At 36.4% G+C, this 25,109-nt stretch overlaps 1 protein-coding gene across 1 annotated transcript in view; it reads left to right on the top strand.

Moving 5' to 3' along the window:
• Positions 1 to 25,109, top strand: part of COL25A1 (collagen type XXV alpha 1 chain) — a 459,511-nt gene that overhangs the window by 299,466 nt on the left and 134,936 nt on the right. The gene's annotated exons all lie outside the window — the stretch shown is intronic.

The raw sequence follows: 25,109 nt of genomic DNA, 5'->3' as shown, positions 1-25,109 counted from the left end.
AGTTAATTATTGAATTCATTTATACTGCAGTAGAGGTTTTATTGCAAAAGATGTAGTGGTGCAAACCTGAAAAATTTGTAGTCTTATCTCTTCATGTTTATTAAACTAGATAGAAGGTAGGCTATGATTTGTTTTCCTTTCCATTCTTCAGCCATTTCTTTATATAAAAATAATGACCATGCCTCAGAGCATTTTGTTTCTCATGGCAATTATTCTAGCCGATGACTAGCTTCAAGCTAAAAGCTCATGTTAATGGTCAAGGAGATTAAACATCATGATATCTGTCATGGATGTGAATGGAATAAAATTCTCATAACCTTAAATGATTAGAGTATTGCCACTTGCTCTGTATGTGATGATTATTCACGTGGCATGTCTCGTATCGAGTATCATTTATTTCTACACGACATATCAAAATCACTCAACTTGCCCTTTCCAGGTAAGGGGGAAACTGTTTCCATTCTGAGAAATCTTCTTTTGGCAAAGGAAGTGAAGGGGTGGTTCGCAGCTCAGCTGTCATCAGTATGCACACAGTCCTCATTTTCAAAAAGGTGTGTTGGCTTTCATCGTTCCCAAAAGTGATGATTGATTACAAAGCCAGGCCAAATTTTCAGGATGAAACCTGAAACCATGTGAAATTCACCTGGTTTCATGTTGCATTACAAACTAAGACTTGGACCAGGTTCCTTGTGAGTTTGGCCAAAGTTCATGAACTACTTTGACGAACGCAGACTGCCTTTCATACAGATTTCAGCCAGTTTTCACACTGACTGAGGCCAGGTTTCACACGATTCAGGGCCCATTTAGCATTTCAGGTGGAAAGTGGCAAAAATTGATCCCATTTTCCCCAGGATTTTGTTTTTTGTTGAAGGAATTTGGATTGATTTTATCATGCAGGGTGAATCTTCATGGGTGAAAAACTAACATGTCCTGGAAAGTATATGTGAAAAAGAATGAGAACCTACCAAATTGCCTGTCTTTTCTCAGATTCCTAATTTAGAAACAAGGCAGGTTACATGTAGCGCTCTCCGAAAAATAAACCTTACTTTCTGGTAAGAAAGTATTAGCTACTTATTAGGAAATTTATCATATCAAGACAGTAAAATGAAGGGTTTATATTTCCAGAGAAATCAAAGTTAGAACTGGAAAAGTCTTCAATTTTAATGAGAATTCACTTTACTCACATGCTCTGTAGGCACACTTTTCTAGTTAATGCTCATGGAGAAAAGATCTCTTTTCTAAAATGTAAATCTTTGTATTTGAATACCCTGCCCATTTTTATCCTATCATAGTTTTTGAATTCAACTTTTTACCATTTGTTTCAAGTAACTTATTTCTTTCCATAATTAACAATATGACCCTCCATCATTTCAGTTCTTTGTTAGCTTACCTACTGTTACAAGATTTCTACTGTTTCCTTAAATACGGGCTCCCCCCAACTCTTTTTTCTTTTTGGCTTCCCAAGTGTCAAACAGGAATATATTAAGCCATATTATGTGATTCAAGGCAAGAAAGTGTTGAAGATAATATACACATTAAGAAGGTGAAACTATTTTGAAACACATACATATATTTAGCAATATACATTGAACTTCTGTTACTTTCAAGATACCATGCTTAATACTATAGGAACTATAAATGGATCCACTTTCTCTCTCTTTTACTACCACCAAATTCAACCTACTATCATCTCATCTTCTGGACTACTGTGGCAGTCTTCCAAGTAATCTTGCTTCTACTCTTGACCCTGTATAATCCATTTTTTACACAGCAGCCAAAGAGATCATTTTATGTTGTAAATTAGATCATGTTGTTCCCTGTTTTAATCTTTAAGATGAAATCCAAACCACTTTTCTTGACCTTCATGAATCTTCAAGATCTGACCCTTGCCTAACCCTCTAACCTCATCTCACACCACTCTTCTCTTCCTGCCACCATGCTCCAGCCACATAGTCCTCTATGTGTACTTCAAACACATCGCACTGGAATGATTTTCTATTTGCTGTGTTCTGGTCTTCTGGTGATTGGGTTCCTCTTATGACTGAGATTTCATCTCAAATACCTCCTTGGGGAGAACTTCCCTGACTACCCAATCTAAATCTGAGATTATCCTATTTTGTGTATTTATTTACTTGCTTGTTATCTGTAAAACATGCCCCACCATTTACATAAACTCTATGAGAGCAAGGGCTTGGTCTACCTTGTTCATACCACCATCAGCTAGAACAATAAAGACTCAATAAATATTTGTTGAATGTTAAAATAAAATATTATTACATCATTACTGTCCTCAAATTGCTGATAATCTCATGGGTGCCTGAATAAGAAAACTATGTCTTTGTGTTATATGCCTTAAATAACAATACCAAGAAATGCTAGACAAGTGAACATTCTTCCATTTTAAATAATCATTGGACACTGTGGAAGTGGTGACACTTGAGCTAGGATTTGATAAATGGAGAATCTTTAGAAGAGAAGAGGAAGAGGAAGACATTACACATTCCAGAAAGAAGAAAGTACAAACAGTATTACACAAGTAGGAAATGACAGGATTCATTTAAGGACAAAAATATTTTTAATTGCCAAGGATATAAGTTAAATACAGAAAAATTATATTATATAGGTTGAATTTTTTTTAAAAGATTTTTTATTTATTTGAGAGAGAGACAGAGATTGAGAGAGAGAGAACACAAGTGGGGTGAGGGGCAGAGGGAGAAGCAGACTCCCCACTGTGCAGGGAGTAAGTGGGTTCCTTTCATTTAGGGTTAGGATGAATATTCAGAAAGGAGAGATTTGCCATTGCATTTAAAGGCGGGCATAATGTTGCACAGGCGTACTGAGAAAACATGCCTATACATGCATTGTACATTATGTTAAGCTTGTGCTCCTCCTTGAGCAGAGACTTTAACCTTATACTGAGGCAGAGGTAACTATTGGACAAGTGGAAGGGGCTATGGGAATCCGCTAAGAGCTAGTATAATTGGATGGGACCTTGGGCTCATTATCTCTCCTAGGCCTTGCTTGACTGAAGGGCCTTGCCTGTTCATATGCTGGAACCATATCAGTTGACCTTGAGTCCAGCCTTCTGTAGAGACTATTAGTGGATTTGTTAGTGGGGTCTGAAAAGACACAATAGCTGATTAGGGTGAAATGGTTCTCTGAAAAACAAGCTTTAAACTTTCTGCTAGTTTCAACTTCATTAACCCTATGGGGCACAGTTTCAATCTCATCAATAGGATTTGCCACAAGTGCCAAGCAAAAACTCAGACAAAGAGGGAAAACCAGGGATGACACTAGTAGAGGAGAAATTAATAAGAAAGAGTCTTTTTTTTTTTTTTAAAGATTCCGTTTATTTATTTGACAAAGAGAGAGACAGTGAGAGAGGGAAAAAAAGCAGGGGGGAGTGGGAGAGGGAGAAGCAGGCTTCCTGCTGAGCAGGGAGCCAGATGCAGGGCTCCATCCAAGGACCCTGGGATCATGACCTGAGCCGAAGGCAGACGCTTAATCATCTGAGCCACCCAGGTGCCCAAGGAGGAACTACTTAAAAAAAAAAAAAAAAAAAAAAAAAAAGGTAGCCAATGAAATGCTCTTAGGAAAAGGAAAGCCACAGGGATGAGGGTCTATAAAAAGCTTATGGTTTTGATGTCCTGGAGTCATGAGATATTAAGGGAGTACATTTTGTTAAACAATGGAAGTCAGATTGCAAGAAGTGAAAAGGTAAATTGGAGGAAAGTTGACTATCTTTGAATACTGTTGATGGCATGATTTAATGCAGAAGAAAGTGGGCTAACTTTTTTGGCATGTGCTTTCTGTCAGTGTACATTGAACCAATTTTGAGCTTACAATTTTAGGTATAATATAACAACCATAGATATCACTTGGTTTTATCCTACAAGACACTGAGTGTTAGATTTCCACAGCTGAATGCATCCTGACGTTAGAATTGCACTTTCCTCCTTGTTTCCTGGAGAGATGTCGTTACAGATTTGCCATTAATCTTCAGTGCATTTGTGCAAATGTCCATACTTCAGCAGTTAGGCCTTTGGGCTGTATGGTGGGGATGGGGCTTTTTCTGTGATGTCAGCCACCAAGCCTGTGCTCCGTTTCATCCTCATAAGTTTGTGGTACAGAGTTCTGAGGCTATGACTGTAGTCTGCATTCAAGCAGAGGTTGGAGACCAGCTGTCAGGGAGTTGTAGGGGCATTCCTTGGCTGAACAAGCATTGGACCAGGAAATAATACCTCACACATCATAATCATACTTACTTAGTCTTAACAACTTGCTGAACACCTTCCTAGGCAAGTTGTGCACATAATCTCCGAGCCTTACTACAGTTCAGCAAGATAGGATATGAGGGAAGAAAAGTAGGAAAAGTGCATGCAGTGGGGTGAGATGATTATATCCACATGGGCTGGGGTCAGACTGGATGGGACCAAATTCTGAATCTACCATTATCTGCCCCTATGGTTATGACAGGAATTAAATAAAATAATGTATGAAAAAAATCTATAACAAGTCCTTGACAGATCATAGCTGATCATTCTCACCATTTTGCAACATGAAGAATCTGGGGTGAATAACTTGCCCAAGTTTACATAATTTGTAAGTGGTAGGAAAATGGATTCATACCCAGCTCTCCCGGCCCCCAGTTTGTACCTTTCCCAGTGGGTCAGGCTGCTCCCTATCAACAAGGTAGTTGTTACAGTCTTCAACCTCAATGTGAAACAACAGGGATGACAAAAATACCTATGGCTCAAATAATAACACCAATAATAAGGATAAGCAATTTTATTGATCACTTAAAATGCACCAACCATTCTATGAAGACATATCTATTTCAACAACCCTATGAAATAGTTGTCTTCATTACTTCCATTTAATAGATGAGGAAACCAAGATTTAGAAAATTTAAATATTTTGTCCATGATAACGGAGCCAGTCAGGGCAGAGCCAGGATTTGAGGCTATGTACTTCCAGATTACATTTTCCAATATATTTTCTCATTTATCTTCAAAAGTAATGCTGTGAGTTAGTTAGTAGCATAAATAATAATATGACCATTTTTTAAAGATTCGTTTATTTATTTTAGAGAGAGTGGGGGGGCAGAGGGAGAGGGAGAGAGAGAATCTCAAGCAGACACCCCGCTGAGTGCGGAGCCCAACCTGGGGCTTGAACTCATGACCCATGAGATCACGACCTGAGCTGAAACCAAGAGTCGAATGCTTAACCAACTGAGCCACCCAGACACCCCATAATATGACCTTTTTTTTTTTTCTGATGAGGATTGAGCTCAAGCAGGTTAAATGACTTCTAGAAGTTCTTGTACACACATCTACCAAAAGACAATGCTAGGAGTCAAACCCAGATTTCAAGTTCCACTCTCTTTCCACGATAGCAAGCTGCCTTCGGGAGGCTGCTAGGATCTTTTCAACTTTAAAGTTCCATGCCTCTGGTAATGAGAGTGAAAAAATCTGGGGAAGAGAAGTGCAAATAGGAACATCTTTTTCTTTGCAGTCATGGTAGTTTCAATCTTTACAATTCATGCACTGTTGACCCTCCAGAAAACAAATGAGTGAATGCCCCGTAATCATACCCAAGAACCTCATGTAGCACGAGGGGACAGGGAAATGCTGATCCCCATCCAAGGGACATCAGAATACCCATTTACCTCATTATAATACAATTTTTCTTCTCAACTGGTTGGCACCAGTTTGAAAATTATAGTGTAATATCAAGATCCTGGTATATTAGCTATTAGTGATTTTTTTCCTTTAGGATAGATAACCAGATTAATAAAGTCTGTTTTTTGCTGTTCATGATGCTGCGTTTACATGTTCTACAAAGTATTTTGATTCTACTTTTATTCTGAGCCTCTCTTTGCAAAAGATTGCTTTATATTTCTTTGTGAGTCACAGAACCTGAATGTCAAGTGTAAAAGACTCAAGACTTTCAAGGCTTTTCCCATTGTTGTCTGCACTCATTACTACTACTACTACCATCGCTCTTCAAAGAGGACTTCTTGTTTGCCCAGTTCTTACGGGCCTCTGCCCTTGTAATGAACCACAGCCCTGGGAATCACAATGGTACTCAAGGCTTTGATGTAAATGGCTCATATTTCTTTTCCCTATCTTAGGGACTTAAAAACATATTTTTAAAAATAAGCAAAACTGTTTTAATGTTTAATACTGTCTTTTTTAAATTAGGGTACTATGTTGTTCTGAAATTGTGGCAAGTTTATCAATCAAACTTAGGCAATAAAATGAACAAACATCATGAAGTTATCTTTTGACTATACATTAATCTTCTAATCAGTTGGCTACCATCACCTTGCCAGATAACGCAGAGGCCTGATAAGTAAAAGATTTAGTGGTTATTGGTCTTAACATCATCAGTCAACAGCTGTTTTTAAATGAGTCCTGGGCTCTCACAGTTTCAGTAAGCCACCCAGGAGCTCCGCTTAACTCTTTTCATAAAGTTCTTTCTCTTCCCCGTGTATTCAAGTAAATTTTCATAACAGCTGGGACTACACAAAACTGATAGCATCTTAAAAACATCTTTGGCAAGACAGATTAAGTTCCAGAAAAGGAAAGCATTTAGAAGTTTACTTTATTATCTTAACCTTTGTTGACTTGAATGATTAAACAGATTCTTTGGCTCTGCTAAAACATTTAGGCCTAGATATTAATTTGATGTCCTTATTTACTTAACCCTTGCTTTCTCTTCAGCCCTAATGAATACGCTACTCATTTGGTACTGAATGTATTGCCTGTGAAAAGCGAAGGGATATAACACAATGGAAAGAAATAAATTGTGAGAAAATTATTTTAATGCTTTCCAGATTCAGCAGAAGTTGGCATAGAAACAGCAAGCTCGTTAAGATTTGCAAACGTTCTTGTTGTATTTTTTATAATCAGAGTTCTCTTTTGAGTGTTCTCTGTCATACTTCAAACCACTAAGAACTGGTATTGAGCTAAACCTAGGAACATTTGTAAATGTGTCCTGATGTGGGTCAATTTAAAAAAATAAGTTGTTTTTGCAAACAATTGTTGATATGTAGATGATATTTCCCTTGGAATTCAGTGTTGTGAATTATATCTCAGTTATTGGTTGTATGGCTGAGCCCATCAAATAAGAAAAAGAAAAAAATTTAGGTCTTGTGCATTTTTGTCTAATGTAAAAAATTATGTAAGTAAACCTATAAATATAGTAATCCAGTGGGGTAAACTTTTATACAAAATATTTGGAAGTAAAGTGAACAATTTGCAAACCCTTATATTAAAACAACAACAACAAAATAGTGGAAAGCTTCAAATTTGAGCCTTTAGCTGAAAATTCTATTAATGACCACGGTTGTATTAAAATTAAATAAAAATCCGTCCTAAACATATCCTCTGACAAGGAATTCTGGAGAATGATTTCAACCAGTTTAAATAGCCATTGGGTTTTCTTTCAATGTTTTTAATGTAATGACCTTCACAATAAAATAATTATTCATTCCATTTTATGAAGTAAAGATTTCACTTGTCCTCAGTCTTGTACTCAATGCTTAAATAAACTGCAGTAGTCTCCTTTTTACTCTTGTACATGATTTATTTTGTACATGATTTATTGAAAGGATATATACCTTTCAATCTTTTCAGGCTAATGTGCACCATTTCACATTTTTTTTAAAAAAAATGAATGGAATGAAAGTTTTCAGGTGAAAAAGGATACATGCATATATATTTAATATTATTCCATTTATATTTTTTGTTTGAATTTTTATAAGTGCTTACAGGTATCTTCTAAATAATTTAAATAATTCCTTGATACATTCATGATCTATCAAATACAAAACTATACATATTTTATTCTTTTTTATCGTGTATTTAAGCAAGTTAATTTTCACTTGAATTCAAATGTAGGAGTCTTATATTTATTAATCCATATGGTATGGAGCTATGGTTTGCATTAATGCCTGCAACTGAAGCATATAATAAAATGTGGAGAGAAAGATAGATTTGGGGTTGGTGACTTTCAATATTAGATAAGGAAGGGAAAGTAAGCCTTTAGGTAAATATATTAAAATTTGTATTTGAATGGACAAAAAATTGAGCATACTATAGTTGATAATATCTATGAATATCTATGAATCAAGTAGGAAATACAGAAAATTAAAAGCAATTGACACTAACAAAATCCAACGCAATTCCCGCCATTCTATTCCCATCACTTCCAAATGCAGCAACAAAAATGTTAATGAAGTGGGTTCACCAAGTAAAAATCAAAAAAGTATGAAACAGCAGGTTTTTAATGGTGCATCAGGATTTGCAGAAAGGATTAGAATACAGGACTATATTTTTGATTCTTCCCTTAAGAATGGGTGGAGTAATGGCTTATGCATTGACAGATCGTGTTTAGAGAGAACAGTTCCTGTAGGTCTGAATGAGATGAATCTCTGGAAAGTCATTTAGTGCCAGACAGCAGCACCCTTTCATAAGCATAACTGCACTAATGTGTCCAACAGCTTCTGGTAGCAGACATAGCCTGTAAATCACAAGTGGCAAACAGCACTGGCTTTGTTGAAAAATAATGTCAGTTGCAAGGTCCTACTTCAAATGCAGTTCTATAGTGACTTTGGAGGGAGGCAAGAAGCTTTGATTTTCATCTCTCAGAAGTCAGTTAAATTTTGTTCGAAAAATGTTGATATTCAGAGAAGTCATTACTGATCACTAGTTTTTTTAATATTTTGCACAAATAAACTTTTGAATGATTTAACACACAAACAAATTATAAAAACAGTAGTCATAAGAATAAAAATAATAGCAATAGTAATAATGCAACATTATTGTTTTCATAGTTCCTTATACCAAGAAAACTGGGCAGTCTTATCATGCTTTCTTCGTTTGTGAGTCTAACATGAATCTGTTAATAAAAGAACCTTAGTGCTGGAAAAGGTGGTGTCAAAACCCTCTAATGTAGTGTTCAAAACATCAAAGAACTAGTAACATTCATTCCAAGACAGGAACTTCAGTTAGCAACAGGCCTGAAAGAATTCATTAGAATTAAGAACAAAAATAGGGAAATGATGATGGGTAAGCAAGAGGAAAGAGAAATTGATGTGGCACATGTCAATGCTGTTACAGCTTGAAGCCTGTGCGATGTGATGTGAAATACAGAAACTAACTGTAACCTTAGGAAGTGCAGGGGGGCAACAGGTGCTAATTCCTGCCTCGTTCCCATGTCTTCATATCAGCCTGAACATTCTGAGTTTATTGGCAGGTTTGAAAAAAGACTGAATGAGGTACCACCAAATTTTTTATTAAGATTACATTCCATTGTTGTTGTTTTAATTTCTTTATTCCTTGGGCCTTTCATCAAGTTTATTTTCAGAAGAATCTATTAAAATTGTGGCTCAACCTCAATGTCTCACCCAAGTCTTGAGCCCATTGTGACTTAGAGGAGGTCATCACTTTGTGGGATTTTCAGGATGGCTGAAGAGAAATTCTTCTGCTGGAAGACAGGAAGTAGGGAATGAGGAGTGTGAGACTCAGTGAGACATGCCCAAATGCAGAGCGCACCAGAGAATCTTTTAAAACATGCCTGGTTCTAAGTTGTGTAGGCTGTGTTACTTTGCCTTTTTCAAGGCTTACAAGTTATTTCTCATATTAAGAATTATCAAACACTTGCCTTTTACACAGCCAGTTGATTAAAATATTACATTGTATATCAGTCTGTCCGTAGGTGTTTGTACATATATCAATTTTCATTAAGGACTTATTCTATCTATAGAGATATCTTATATACACATATAGCATGTGTGAAGATTTACTTAAAATTGCAGTTGCCTATACTATCTTTATGAAACAGTCCCCCCTGAGTATAGATTATTATTCACATATACAAGATCTAGATACATTCAAATGTGAACCTACTTTTGTTTATCCCCTAGTTCCTATTAAGAAAAGATAGGCAATGGCCAACAGACACATGATAAGATGCTCAACATCACTAGCCCTCAGGGAAACGCAAATCAAAACCACAATGACATAATCACCCCATACCAGTCAGAATGGCTAGTTTCAAAAAGGCAAGAAATAACAAGAATTGACAAGGATAGGAACAAAGGGAACCCTCCTGCACTGTTGGTGGGAATGTAAATTGGTGCAACCACTGTGGAAAACTGTATAGAGGTTCCTCAAAAAATTAAAAATAAGAATACTAGATGATTCAGTAATTCTACTAGTGGGTATTTACCCGAAGGAAATGAAAACACTAATTCAAAAAGATATATTCACCCCTCTGTTTATTGCAGCATTATTTACAGTAGCCAAGATATGGAAGCAACTGCAGTATCCATAAATAGAAGAATGGATAAAGAAGATGTGCATACATATATACACAGTGTACATGTACATACACAGTGTATTACTCAGCCATAAAAAAAGAACGAAATCTTGCCATTTGTGACCACATGGATAGACCTAGAGGGTCTTATGCTAAGTGAAATAAGCCAGAGGAAAAAAAATACCGTATAATTAAGCTTATATGTGGAATCTAAAAAACAAAACAAAGGAGAAAACAAACAACAACAAAAATAAACAGACTCCTAAATACAGAGAACAAACTGGTGGTTGCCAGAGGGGAGGGGCCGGGAGGGGAGGGGTGGGCAAGATAGATAAAGAGGATTAGGAGGTACAGGGTTCCAAATATAAAATAAATAAGTCACAGAGATGAAAAGTACAGCATAGAGAATGTAGTCAAAGTATTGTAGAAAGAAAGAAAGAAGAAAGAAAAAAGGAGGGAAGGAAGGAAGGAAGGAAGGAAGGGCAAACACTCAAAGCAATCCGTGAAGTTTTATTGGACTAAATTGAACTATCCACTGATTAAGCTTAAGCTTTTTTGTTGATACTAATTAATTAATTATTTGACAAATACTTGCCTTGACTTGAATATCAGAGGAAAGTTTGAGACCTAGCTCAGAACCCAGTAGCATTTTCTTAGCTATCTCACTTCCTTATATTTGCTTAGTGGTTGCGGGACTTGTCATAAGGTTCTAGAATGCCAGCACCAGAACTTCCTTCTAGGGATATAAACTTTTTGATATGAAAGGGACTCAAATATATTCTTTGCATTTAATGTAAGTTATAGCAGTACCTTGTAATTTTTCAGTGCTGATTCTTCCTTACTCTCAATTTATTTATTGATTTTTAAAGATTTTATTTATTTATTTGAGAGAAAGAATGAGAGATAGAGAGCACGAGAGGGAAGAGGGTCAGAAGGAGAAGCAGAGTCCCCACTGAGCAGGGAGCCCGATGCGGGACTCGATCCCGGGACTCCAGGATCATGACCCGAGCCGAAGGCAGTCACTCAACCAACTGAGCCACCCAGGAGCCCATCAATTTATTTTTTATGCCACTGAACTGTTCTTTGAGAAGGTAAACATTGGAAAGATTGTAAATCATTAGTATAGTTTCATCAGCTGTTTTGAAAATCAGAAACTATTTTGTCTTTATCTGTTATCCAGCATATGGTAAAAAGCTGCTAGCTACAACTTAACCATTTTTATTGATTTTTTAAAGATTTTATTTATTTATTTGTCAGAGAGAGAGAGAGAGAGAAAGAGCATAAGCAGGAGGAGTGGCAGGCAGAGGGAGAAGCAGGCTCCCTGCTGAGCAGGGAGCCTGACATGGGACTTGATCCCAGGACCCTGGGATCATGACCTGAGCCGAAGGCAGACACTTAACCAACTGAGCCACCCAGGCGTCCCATTTTTATTGATTTTTTAAACATTTCTTTGATATTATGTCTTTATTGTTTAAAGACTTTATAATCTATATAACAATCAGTATAATTTTGATGATGAAAACAATAGTAAGGAATACTTGACCTTTTCATTATATGTAATTCTTTCACTGCCAAGTAGATAACTATTATGTTTAAATTGAAAACTTCACCCCTATACTCACCACTTTCATTTTCTGGTATAGATAAACATACATTATTTTGACTTTGACAAAGTGAAGTTTCTAAAGAATCTTCAGTGTTGGGAAATTCTAGAGTATAACCTTATAAAGCCGTTTTTTTTTATAAAGCCATTTTTGTTGCCTTTTTTTGCTTAGTACAAAATTACTTTTCAGTCTTACAAACTTTTGTTTAGTAGTCGTTCACAATTATTCAATAATATAAAAGGAAATTAATTTTGAGGAGTTACAGGAAGAGGGGAATATATGGAGATTTATTAGACGTTTCAGATTTGTTCAGAAAATTAATGTAGAGATTTACAACTTCACCCTTCATTTTACACTTTGCGGCAGAAAAGTCAAACAAAATCGAAACAGAGAAAGCTTGTGATGTTACCAGTACCATGTTGAACGTTAATGCTGTAACTCTATACTGGTCTGTGGTATTACTTCCACTTTGGAGCTCTGTCTTTCTAATAGAACGTGTCAGAGAAGAATGCAAAGTTTGAGTCATGGTATCTACCCCGAATTTTATATAGTAACTGTTGTAATAACTCAAGATTTTTAGAATGTGTCAAATGAAATGGCATGTGCCAACAGGGTTGTATTTTGAGAAACTGTCACAATTTATATGGGATTTCTTTTTAAGGTAGAGAGTTAACACCCTTGGTTGTAGCGGGGGACAGGAATTCAGGGTCTTTATTTTTCCTTATTTTTGAAATATATACACTATTTTGTGCAACCTTCCCTCTATGTTTTTTTAAATTTTTTATTGTTATGTTAATCACCATACATTACATCATTAGCTTTTGATGTAGTGTTCCATGATTCATTGTTTGTGCATAACACTTCCCTCTATGTTTTGAATTAATAATTCTCATGAGGCAGATGAGAGGCTACAAGCTGGTAGCTTGTGGACCAGATTCTGAGAGGAGATAAATTCTTTCCCAAATTAGTTGCTAACATTTATTTTAGTTTTGGGAAATTTCATTTAAAATTTTTTAATTAAAAAGCAGAGTTGAGGGACGCCTGGGTGCCTCAGTCAGTTAAGCGATTGCCTTCAGCTCAGGTCATGATCCCGGGTTCCTGGGATCGAGTCCCGCATTGGGCTCCTTGCTCAGCAGGGAGCCTGCTTCTCCCTCTGCCTGCAGCTCCCCCTGCTTGTGCTCTCTCTCTCTGACAAATAAATAAATAAGATCTTAAAAAAAAAACAAAAACAGATAGTTGACATACAATGTTAGATTAGTTTCAAGTGTACAACATAATGATTTGATATTATATACATAATGAAATGCCCACCATGATAAGTGTAGTTACCATCTGTCCCCATACAAAGTTATTACAATGGAAAATTGGAATATCTGTAACCAGTGAGTACACATTTCTTTATAATATCCATTGGCTGAGGCTGAATTAGGTCTATCTGCTTTAGATGGAGCATGCATTCTTCATTATACACAGTGACACCTAGCCTACTTTCTTCATTTGTTCATATATGTCCGTTGTCTCTGTTGGCACTGGAGTTTGCAATACCCGAATTAGAGACTGAGATTATTTTGCCTCTGATATTATGATGACAAAGTCCATCAAAATATGCAGACACACAGGTAACAAAACAATTAATGACATTTATTTTCTAGGAAGAAGGCTACATTATTCCCTTTAATTTAATTTGTATACCATTTGTTTTTAAATGACATAGAATTCTTCTTACATTGGTGATTGTCAATCTATGGCACTTTTTATTTAGTATACCAATCCAACATCATGGATGGACTTAGAGGTTATTACAATAACTGAAGTAAGACAAAGAAACACAAATGCCATATGATTTCACATACATGTGGAATCTAAAAAACAAAACAAATGAATAAACAAACAGAAAGCTGAATTTGACTTATAAATATGGAGAATAAACTGGTTGTTGCCAGAGAAGGGGGAATGGGCAAAGTGGGTGAAGTGGAGTAGGGGATACAAACATCCAGTTATGGAATGAATCAGTCATGGGAGTAAAAAGTAGAGCATAAGGAATATAGTCAATGGTATTGTAATAGGATTGTATGGTGATAGGTGCTAACTATAATTGTGACATATATATATCACATATATAAATCATATCACAATATAAAGTTGTTGAATCACTGTTGTACACCCGAAACTAATGTAACATTGTGTGTCATCTATACTCAAATGGAAAATCTTAATACTAGTTCAAACTTGGTAGCTTTTTTTAATCAAGATGTCAATATAATTTATGCCATCTTTAAGAATTTTGTTGAAGTATGAATTGTAGAGTAACAGAAAATTTTCAAATTTACCCCAGTTGTATAGAGAATTGAATAGTAATTAAATAATATGCAAATTAATAGTGAAAAGATAAATTTTAGTCCTTTAGTTTTATATGTTAAAACTAGAAACAACACAGACTCTGAAGCCTTGCACTTCAGAGTCACTGCTTTAAGGAGAAATCTGGCCCCAAATTTCAGAATTTCCTTTTGGTTTTTCTTAAAAGTATAGATGTTGGTTTATTACTGAAGATCATATAGGTTAGACAACTATATAGGTTGTAGCTGAATTTGTGGATATTTAAAATCATAATATAAACTTAGTTTCATATGTTTTTTTATTGGGCCCAAATAATGTCCTTTGTGATACTAGTCAGTGTACCTATAGAAGCATTTTTATCTTAAGGCACTGTGTATATTTTCTGGGTTTTTGTGTTGCAGAGTTGGATTAATGGAAACATTTCCCCTTACAGCATTTCTAACAAAATAGTCTTGATGGAGCACCAATAAAAAACAAGTTCATGAATTGTTTGGAATTGCCCTTTATAGCTATACTGACAAATCTTAAGAAAAAGAACTAATTTGGGCTAGTATTATTTGATCTTTTTTTCCCCTGTGTCCTCCTTGATATAAAATTAAATTGAAACCTGATTTTTCTGAGTGCAACAAATACACAATTTCAGGGTGTGGTCCAAAAGATTTTTTTTTTAATGGCATTTAAAGAGCCCTATAAGGTAGATTCTATTTCTTTTTATAGAAAAGAGTTGTATGCATTTGAAAAATTTCTTTTTTATAGTGTTTTTAACTGTTGGATAATACAGGAACTAAAAATTTGCTTTTTGTGAGAATAATAAATCTTTTGGCAATGCCAGAAAGGGTTTCTAGATAAATCTTGATTGTTCGATTTTGAAAAGGTGCTGAGGAAGGAGATGACATGGATAACAGATTTCACTTGCTGCTACATCAAATTTTATCATTAACTACAAAATAAATCCATTTCATAGCCAGCCAATTGCCTAAAAACTCCTATAGGGTATACTAAGCTCATGGTTCTTGAGTTTTATTCAAACACCTCCAGTGGCAAGGAACTCATTCACTCTCTTACAAAGCAGATTAATAATTATAGACAATTCCAAATATTAGAGGGCACACTAATAATTAGAGGCAGTTCTAAATGTTATAGAATAATTAAATCATTTATTCAAGTATTTATTGTTAATTCTTTTGAATCAATATCTGCTGTTTTCTACTTCCTCTACCATTAGTTTTTGTCCTACCTTCTGAACTAATTTCTCTTACACGTGACAACCCTTCAGTGATTTTATAGAAATAATGAATGAAGCTTAAGGTTAAAATGAACCCCAAAGCCCTTCTCATGCAAACCTTCATGCATTACATCCTGCCTTGCAGTGGTGGAGGCGATTATGCTCCACGTGCAATTCTGAACCTATGTAAAGTAGCTCTTATATTCCATCTCATCTTCCCCTGCTCCAGCCCCAGCTCCTTTATCCATCCTCACCCAACCGTTGTGTGCTTCCTTACTACCTTGGTTATTCTCTGCATATGTTCCTGTCTATGTCCTCCTTAAAGGGTAATGCCCAGAAATTAAACACATTAATGCAACTTGATTAAGTGGGAGGTAGCCTACCTGCTTCTGTTTACGTTAATATAGCCTGGAATCAAATTAGCTTTAAACAACATCGGCAGTCGTATCATAGATTGATGCACATGTTTATTACCACCTTAAATTCCAAAGTCTTTTTTCTCACTGTCACTAACCCTTAGCTCCTCAGTTGTGTTTTTATATAGCTTGCTTATTGGATCCAGACACTATTCCTTACTTTTATTGCCATAGTATAAGTACACTCTATCCTGTTGAGATTCTCTCTGGAGTTTGAGTCTGCCATCCAACAAATATTACATCTCTTTGTCACATTTTCTGGAGATCTGAGACATAGATATAAAAACAGATATACATATATAAAGAGAAATTATTCTCAGACCCAAAGTTTGAGAAGACTAATAATCTAATTCATTGATACAAATGTTAAATGTTGAATGGATCAGGACTGAGAACAGGAACTATGTGACCAATTAAGCAATATTATAAGTGAACTGTTCAATTGGTTATAAATCCACTATTTTTATTGGGTTTTAGTTAGGTTTCTCAATTTAGTATGTAAGGATAATATAAGAAACCTGGACATACCTCTTGCTGTAATCTGGTTATATATGTGTATCCATCTATTATTTTGCCTATTTTAAGAAGGAAATAAAGAAAATATTTTAGAAGATCACTTTTTTTTTGCAAAATTTCACCAACAAACCTTTTAATGATTTAGTCTAGTCTTGACTTAAGTCAATAAAATTTTACCAACTGTCTATATTTTGCAGGATTTATCTTCTTCCTTGTTTTTTCTTCTATTACTTCTACTTTTCACATTCCTGAAAAATTATCCGAATGGTTTGATAATTTTTGTGGCAAATGCTCGGTATTTTGAAAATCATTTCTTCAGACTGATTTAGGTTCCCAAAGTTTTCACTTATAGTCTCTTCACTTTTTATGGTATCTTATACTACCAACATGTATGCCAATTTTTAATCAAAATATCTGTATATTTTTTCTGTTTGAGAGTTAGAAGCTAAATAGGAACTGGTTGCTGTTGCTTTCTTCTGTCAACTATTAATGTTTTATTCTCGGTTGACCAAAGAGGGGAAAAAGGTCTATTCTTCTATTATTCTTTTTCTGATTCTAACTAAAAGTGTTCTTTTTTCCTTTAGCTTTTTTTCCCCAAAGTCAGTGGGACCTTAGTGCTCCTGACATAAATTTAAATGCTCCATGCCCCTCTCCTATATTAATCTTTAGTTTGACTTTTCCTTCCTTTTTTCTTTCTTTCCTTACATTTAATTATGTTCATCATAACAAAGGAAAACTTACAAAGAATAGGAGAGTGGAAGGGAAATTAAGGGCCTAATAATTCACAAATTGGGTAATGATACCTTGGAAAAACCGATTGTGGTAGTTTTGAAAATATTTTTTTTAGTCACATTTTTGTGCCATTTTCCCAATATTTAATAATTTCCCCATTTCATAAGTCAAGATATACAGATAATTGTACTATTAATGTTATGAAGCTTCATCCCAGTCCTGGAAAATGATTAAATTATTCTTTCTCACTTTTGAGTTCCGTAATTACTAATATCCCTTATCACACAGGGAGGAAGGTTGACAGTGCCTTATGTGTAAATAAGTAATTTAATTTCAATAATGATACGATAGGCACACATCTTGTAATCTTTTAGCCACATATGGGAATCATAAAAGTTGTAGCTGATGAAGTGGCAGAACTGGTTACTTATCTGAGTAAACCAGATGCCACCCGGTTTTTAAAACGTAAACTTTTTCCTTGTGGGTGCTGAAATTGGAGATCCATTGAAGAAAAAAAATAAGACCTATGAAATATGTTTGTGTTTTGGAGGCTGGGCTATTGCTTTCAGATCATCTAAGACATCAGAGAAATATTTTTCCTTGGTCTTACTTATGTGTGATATGATCATTTCATGTGCTCAAACACAGAACACGGTTATTCACTGTTGCTTTTCTTTTTCATTTACTGGCAAATAAGGCAAATATTTCATTAAATGTTTATTAAATTAAAAGACCATGTTACACTTTGAATTAATTCATGTAATCATAGGAAGAAAAAAAAACCTTGCTTCTGTTATATATGGCAAATTCCTTTGATAGCTGGAATATTAAGTACATTTAAATAGAGAATTGACCCTATCAGAAATTACAGATACAGCTTCTTTTGAGCCCTCATTTTCTGTAACTTTCCGAGACAAGTTAATATCTACTCTTAACATTTTTGGGTGACATATTATTATCTAGATATTTGAAATTGGGAGGTAAAAAAGAAATTTGAGGTAAAAACGTTTGAATATGATCAGTGTAGATGTTTCAACTAAATTATATGTGCAAATAAATACCACTTTTAAAATTTAAATATAATAAGCATTATAGTATGTTACAACTTAATATTTAAAGTGTACTGCATTTCATTAAATAACATTATCATCAACCACAGCCAGGAAATTAAAACCAAAAAGTTGAAGTTCATATTATGATTTCCAATATCCATATCATTATAAAGTTTAGATTTAATTTCACAGAAGTCAGGAAATTCTATTCTGAGATTCCCAAAGAACCCATAACTCTCACATAGATTACAACAGCCTCTTTCATTAGGAGCTCAAATCATGGGACTCCTCCCAAATGGATCCATCACTATGGGATGCAGTACTTCCTTTTCAAAAAGGAATTACACCTTGTTCTGTTCTTCCTCCTAGAGGTCCTGTATAACAATCACATTTTAAAGGTTTTATGATTTAAGAACCAGTGCTCTGAATTACAACATGTGATTGAGGCAATGAGAACTTGTAACCCTTTCTTCAATTGCTAATACAACAAAATAAAGTTCCTTCAGTCAACTAACTGTATTATTTCCTTTCTGAAGCAAAGCCTTTCTACACTAGTCTTGTTTCTAATTCAGTATTCAAAAGGACTAGATCAGAGACCTTTAACTGGTGGTCTGTGAGCCAAATCCTCCCTTCAAATGTATTTCTGTTTGGACTATAAAATTTTTTTAAGTAAATTTGAATTGGTTACAAATATTTAATATCTGAAGCATTCATTTAAAACAGAATCCTTGGATTTCTGGCTTCTCTTAAAGTACGTGAAGATGTAGCAGCCCTAAGTCTGCTTTTCCCTGAGGCAAAATCAACTGAGTCCTCATTGTTTCCTTTTAGCCCTGGGTTGTCTCCTATTCAGGCAAGTCTGCCCACTTCTTTTTGTCTTAAACCTGTTCTTTTATCTACGTCATCAGCCTGGTCCTTGTAGTCATTTGAGTTTACTCCATATGCACAAGTGACATCAAATATAAAGATAACTGTAGGGCATTCAAACATGTTCTAAATAGCAATAGATATTTTAGTCCGGTATAGAAACCTGCAAATTTCAGGGATGCTTTCAAGCCACAGTCCAGTTTTATGTAATTGAACAGCCCTTGGGAAAATACTAAAAATTTAGGATGTAGACTAAAGGGGGACATTAGAGAACAGGACCAGTTAGGAAGGTATCTAAAATAAGACTAGTGGAGGAAGGTATCTAGAGGAGTTCTACTTCAAGTAACATTACTCTCTGGTGAACTTGCCCAAGTACTCCATTATCTTTTTTGGTGCTAGGTCATTTTGAAGAGCTCCATTATCCCAAAGGGCTATCAGACATTTGCTGTGGGTTCAAATTTATTTATAGAAGATGGTGACCTTCAGAGGTGGAGAGGAAATACATGGATAACTCTCCACCGATTGTAGCTGAGTCCTATGGGACTGTCACCAGCTCTTTTATAGGCTGGCTTCCAGCCATCAACCTCTTTTGTGGGAAGGAAAAAAGAGGCTATGATCCAGGGAGCATGCCAAAGGAATTTTAGAGTCAACTCAATCTAATATCACACAAAGGAAGTTTAGCAAATACCATCAAGCCAGACACTAGAGGTTTTAGTGAACAACAGGACACTTCTGATTTTTCTTCCAGAATGAAGATTGCAGAAAAAGTAATTTTTCTCACAGGCTACTGGTCAAATGCTCATTTTCCCTTCAATATAAGGTGCCCTGTCTGCTAATGAATCCTCTATTTTTGTGGCATTGTCCTTTCCTGAAACATGCTGTGCCTCCCTCTCCTCAGTGTAGACTGTTTCCTTTCATAAAATGGATAGAGTATATTCATGTTGAGTTGAGTCCTTTACCTGGCACCCTCAACTAAAAGCACCCTTGGTTTTTACAGAAGAATAAATGTAAAATATTGTATTGCACACTATCAGGATGCTATACCACCCTAGAGGAAGGATTCCTTGAAAATTAAAAGATTATTCATTTGGGTTCCATAATTCAGAATTTGTATTTCAAATGCAAATTGCATGAAATTCAGATGGGGTGGAATGTAAGCTTTTGCATTATTTTTTTTTTTAAGTGAAGGTTGTTAAGCAAATCATGCAGTGTTTGGTAATCAAACAATGTTCTACACAAGACTTCTGGAGGTTTTTTTTAATTTCCTGAAAGAGCAACATTTTCATAGGTCTTTTTTTTTTTTTTACAATTACTTGCAAAACATATCCTAATTATAATGTGCTTATTTATTCATTAAAGCAGTCAATTAAAAGATATATACTAGATAAAAAAAGATATATACTAGATAGCAATTCGTTGGGATAGTTCTGAGTAACATATAAAATTGAAATCGTAAAAGTAAATGTATCTTTACTGTAAACTGGTTACATATAATATATAATTCAGATTGCCATTTGTTTAGACAGGGCGATTGCCAAACTGGCCTATATTAACAAATTTTCTTGTTCAAAACCAAATTCATTGCCTTAACTTTAAATCTTACTATTCTTCCTATAATTTTTAATTCTGTTAAGGGAATCTTTGTCATCAACTTTGGAACAAGCTCACAATCCTTTTTTGAAACCCTCAGAGTCAAATGTATTTCAGAATTTAGTTGTTAGACATTAGAAAGTTATTATTACTCATATATCGCATATTGTTTGACACCCTTAGAGAGGCCTGAGGCACCCTGTAATCAAACTGTCAATTTCTGCAGTGAAACACATGCATGTTCACACTAAGAAGAATTATTAGTGACCATAAATAGCCTCACATCTGTTCAAATAAGTTTTTGCCACCAAAGGAGTTTGCCACCAACTTAGAAAACTTTTAAACTTATGGAGAAATGTTATTTTCAGGGACTTTGGGTTTTGAAATTGCAGATAAGGGATCATGAACTATATTTTGATTTTTAATCTATTCTTCTTAATTTTACTAGGTTCTCTTTCTCAAACTTACATATGCTATGGCACCTTCATTTTGGAAATATCTCTGTGGCTTCCCATTACTTCCCTCTCTGAGCTGCTTTGAAGACCTTGCCCAGGCTCTTCCCTAAAAAATATGTGCTTCACCCCAACCAAACTCAACTTACCAGCAATCCCCACTTTCCACCTCTTTGCTTACTGTACATCAGACTGGAATACCAGCTTCCCAAGCCCAAGTCCACACCCCACCTCAAATACCTTTGTCCTATTCATCCTTCCTCCCATGGCTCAAATCCCATCTCTTTAGGAGCCGTATTCCATTTCCCAATCAGAATGTGTTTAATTAGCCTACTGCCTGCCCCTTTAATTACAGCACTAGTATAGTATATTTTCCATTTAAATTGATATTCTTGTGATAAACTCCCCTCTCCGCTAGATTTAAACCCCTATAGCTTTTTTTCACAGTAATTGGCATGTAGAATGTACTTATGAGACATTTATTATACAAAGGAATGAATATGTTAGTTAATCTTGTTCTCATTCTCATCAATTGGACCTCCCACAGCCATTGCTACTGCCCTTATCCTAACCTTCCCCAAATGGAGAATGGCACCTAGATCTCAAGGGAATACCTAAAACAGGACCCAGTCTTTGTATTCTGAGTGTACATTTGGTATCTCTTTGGAAAAGAAAAATATATTTTCTCTTTGGTTTTAGTATTCACCTTCATGATACTATCAGGAAGGAAAGGTATCAGTGTCCTTAGAGAGCGACCAGACACAGAGGGTCCATATGGAGTTTCTGTTCTGCAGGTCTCAACTTCAATACTACTTTCTTGGGGCAGTCCTGCCTGAATGGCTGACTTGGGTTAGGTCACTCTGTGCATTTTAATAGTTTTTGTTTTGTTAACACTCATCATATTCACCTTTGGGGTACGATTTTCAATCCAAAAACTCAGATGGGTAAGCAATGTGACTTAATTTTCTGTAACAATTTCATTTTTGAATCCGATTTGATTTATGAATCTGAATCCTACTTGATTTCTGAAACTGAATCCTACTTTCTTCTTTCTTTTTAATATTTTATTTATTTGAGAGAGGGAGAGTGAGCAAGCAAGAGAGAGCACAAGCAGGGTGAAGGGCAGAGGGAGAAGCAGACTCCCCACTAAGCAGGGAGCCCGAAGTGGGACTCGATCCCAGGACTCAAGGATCATGACCTGAGCTGAAGGCAGACGCTTAACCAGCTGAGCCAGCTAGGCGCCCCAATCCTCCCTTCTTCTGAGCTGACAAAAAACCAGACATCACTTTTCTTGGGATTTCCACACTTCCTCCTCCTTTTGGACTGATTCACACTTCCAAAGTCTTGTACTATCAAAAGGTTTGGGGGGAAAATTGAGGGGCACCTGGCCTTCTTTAGCCATCAGTTCACACAGTTTGCTACTGAGAAGGCAGCATGGCTTCACTGACCTGCATGGGCCTTCACAAATAGTGTGTCACTATTTGTGCATCTATAGGGCATGGGAGGGGGGAGGAGCAAGATGGCGGAGGAGTAGGAGACCTAAATTTTGCCTGGTCCCAGGAATTTAGCTGGATAGGGATCAAACCATTCAGAACACCTACAAACTCAACAGGAGATTGAAGAAAAGAATAGAAGCAGCACTCTGAACAGAAAAGCGACCACTTTCTGGAAGGTAGGACATGCGGAGAAGTGAATCCGAGGCCATATTCGGGAGGATAGACGGCGGGGGAAGGGGCCTCCGTCAGCTGCCACCAGCAAGTGATAGAGCAGCGGGGCACAAAATCAGAATGTTTAGAAGTCGGCTCCACTGAGAGACGTTGCTCCAGTGGCTAAGCGGGGGGTGGAAACCTCGCGGGGACAGTGTGGTCTCAGGACCCTCAGGGTCACAGAAAGACCGGGGGTGCCTGAGTGCGGCAGAGCTCCCAGGTATCAGAGCAGGGAAGCTGGCTGCAGAGATGGAGCCGAGGAGTGGGCTTTCAGCTCGGGGTGCCATAAACCGTGATCCCCAGCACAGTCAGGCCACTGCTCTTCCAGCAGAGTCCCAACAAGCGGCAGATCCGGGGAGACTCCCCTTCCTCCCCCGGGAGGAGTGGCGGGGGAGTGCACCACAGGGATCTGCTGGGTTTGGAGACTCCACACGGGGTCGGGTGCCAGAGATACAAACGCTCGGTCACAGGCCGGGTGAGCACGGAGTGCGGCCAGAGACCAGGGAGACGGGAGTGACTGCTTTTCTCTGGGGGTGCACTGAGGAGCGGGGCCCCGACTTTTTGGCTCCTCTGGTTTGAGATGGGGAGACTACCATTTTCACTCTCGTCCTCCACTGCTGCACGGAAAGCTTGCAGGGAACAAAAGCACCCAAGAGCAAACTGAGCAGATTACGTAGCCCGGACCAGGCAAGGGCAGGGCAATTCCGCCTCTGGCAAAGACCTTTGGGAACCATGGCAACAGGCCCCTCCCCTAGAAGATCAGCAAGAACAGCCAGCTAAGACCAAGTTTACCGATCAATGAGAACGGGAGAACTCCAGCGCTAGGGGAATACTGCACATAGAATTCATGGCTTTTTTCCCCCTGATTCTTTAGTCCTTCAAAGTTAATTTTTTTAATTTCCTTTTTTTTTAATTTTTCTTTTTCGCTTTTTCAACCAACATCTTATCAATCTTTTTTTTAAAAATCTTTTTTATTTTTCATTTTTAGAGTCATATTCTATCCCATCATAGTAGCTAAGCTTATTTTTGGTATATATATATATATAAGTTGTTCTCTCTTTAAAATTTTGGGTTACAGTTTCTTCTAACAGACCAAAATATACCCTATATCGCTAGTGTATGGCTTTGTTCAAGTCTCCTGCCTGATCACATTCTCTCCCCCGCCCTTTTTCTTAATTTCTCTTCTTTCTTTTTTCAACCAACTTATCAATTCCTTTTATAAAATCTTTGATAATTTTCATCTTTACAGTCATATTCCATCCCTTCATCGTATTTACCCTTATTTTTCTACATATATAAGCTTTTCTTTCTTTAAAATTTTGGGAGGCACTTTCTTCTAACAGAACAAAATACACCCAAAATCTAGTGTGTGGCCCTGATCTATTCACCAGCCTGATCATATTTGATCATATTCTTTTTTTTTTATCTTTCTCTTTTCCTTTTTTTTTTTCTTTTTTCTTTCTTTCCCTTTCTTTTCCCCCAGTTTCAGGTCTCTTCTGATTTCTTTGGCATATATTTTTCTGGGGTCGTTGTTACCCTTTAGCATTTTGTTCTCTCATTCATCTCTTCTCCTCTGGACAAAATGACAAGATGAAAAAAATCACCTCAAAAAAAAGAACAAGAGGCAGTGTCGACTGCCAGGGACCTAATCAGTACAGACATTAGTAAGATGTCGGGGCTAGAGTTCAGAATAATGATTATAAAGATACTACCTGGGCTTGAAAAAAGCATGGAAGAAACTAGAGAAACCCTTTCTGGAGCAATAAAAGAGCTGAAATCTAATCAAGTCAAAATCAAAAAGGCTATTAATGAGGTGCAATCAAAAATGGAGGCTCTGACTGCTAGGATAAATGAGGCAGAAGAGAGAATTAGTGATATGGAAGACCAAATGATGGAAAATAAAGAAGCTGAGAAAAAGAAAGATAAACAACTACTGGGTCATGAGGGCAGAATTCGAGAGATAAGTGATACCATAAGATGAAACAATATTAGAATAATTGGGATCCCAGAAGAAGAAGAAAGAGAGAGAGGGGCAGAAGGTATATTGGAGCAAATTATAGCAGAGAATTTCCCTAATTTGGGGAAGGAAACAGGCATCAAAATCCAGAAGGCACAGAGAATCCCCCTCAAAATCAATAAAAATAGGTCAACACCCCAACATCTAATAGTAAAACTCACGAGTCTCAGAGACAAAGAGAAAATCCTGAAAGCAGCTCGGGACAAGAAATCTGTAAACTACAATGGTAGAAACATTAGAGTGGCAACAGACCTATTCACAGAGACCTGGCA

Source organism: Callorhinus ursinus, unplaced genomic scaffold, assembly GCF_003265705.2.
Source record: "Callorhinus ursinus isolate GAN/ISIS: 27379988/994484 unplaced genomic scaffold, GSC_fseal_2.0 scaffold4, whole genome shotgun sequence".
NCBI classification, from domain to species: Eukaryota; Metazoa; Chordata; class Mammalia; order Carnivora; family Otariidae; genus Callorhinus; species Callorhinus ursinus.
The sequence above is the reverse complement of the archived record's forward strand: the minus strand, read 5'-3'. Positions and strand labels throughout refer to the sequence as shown.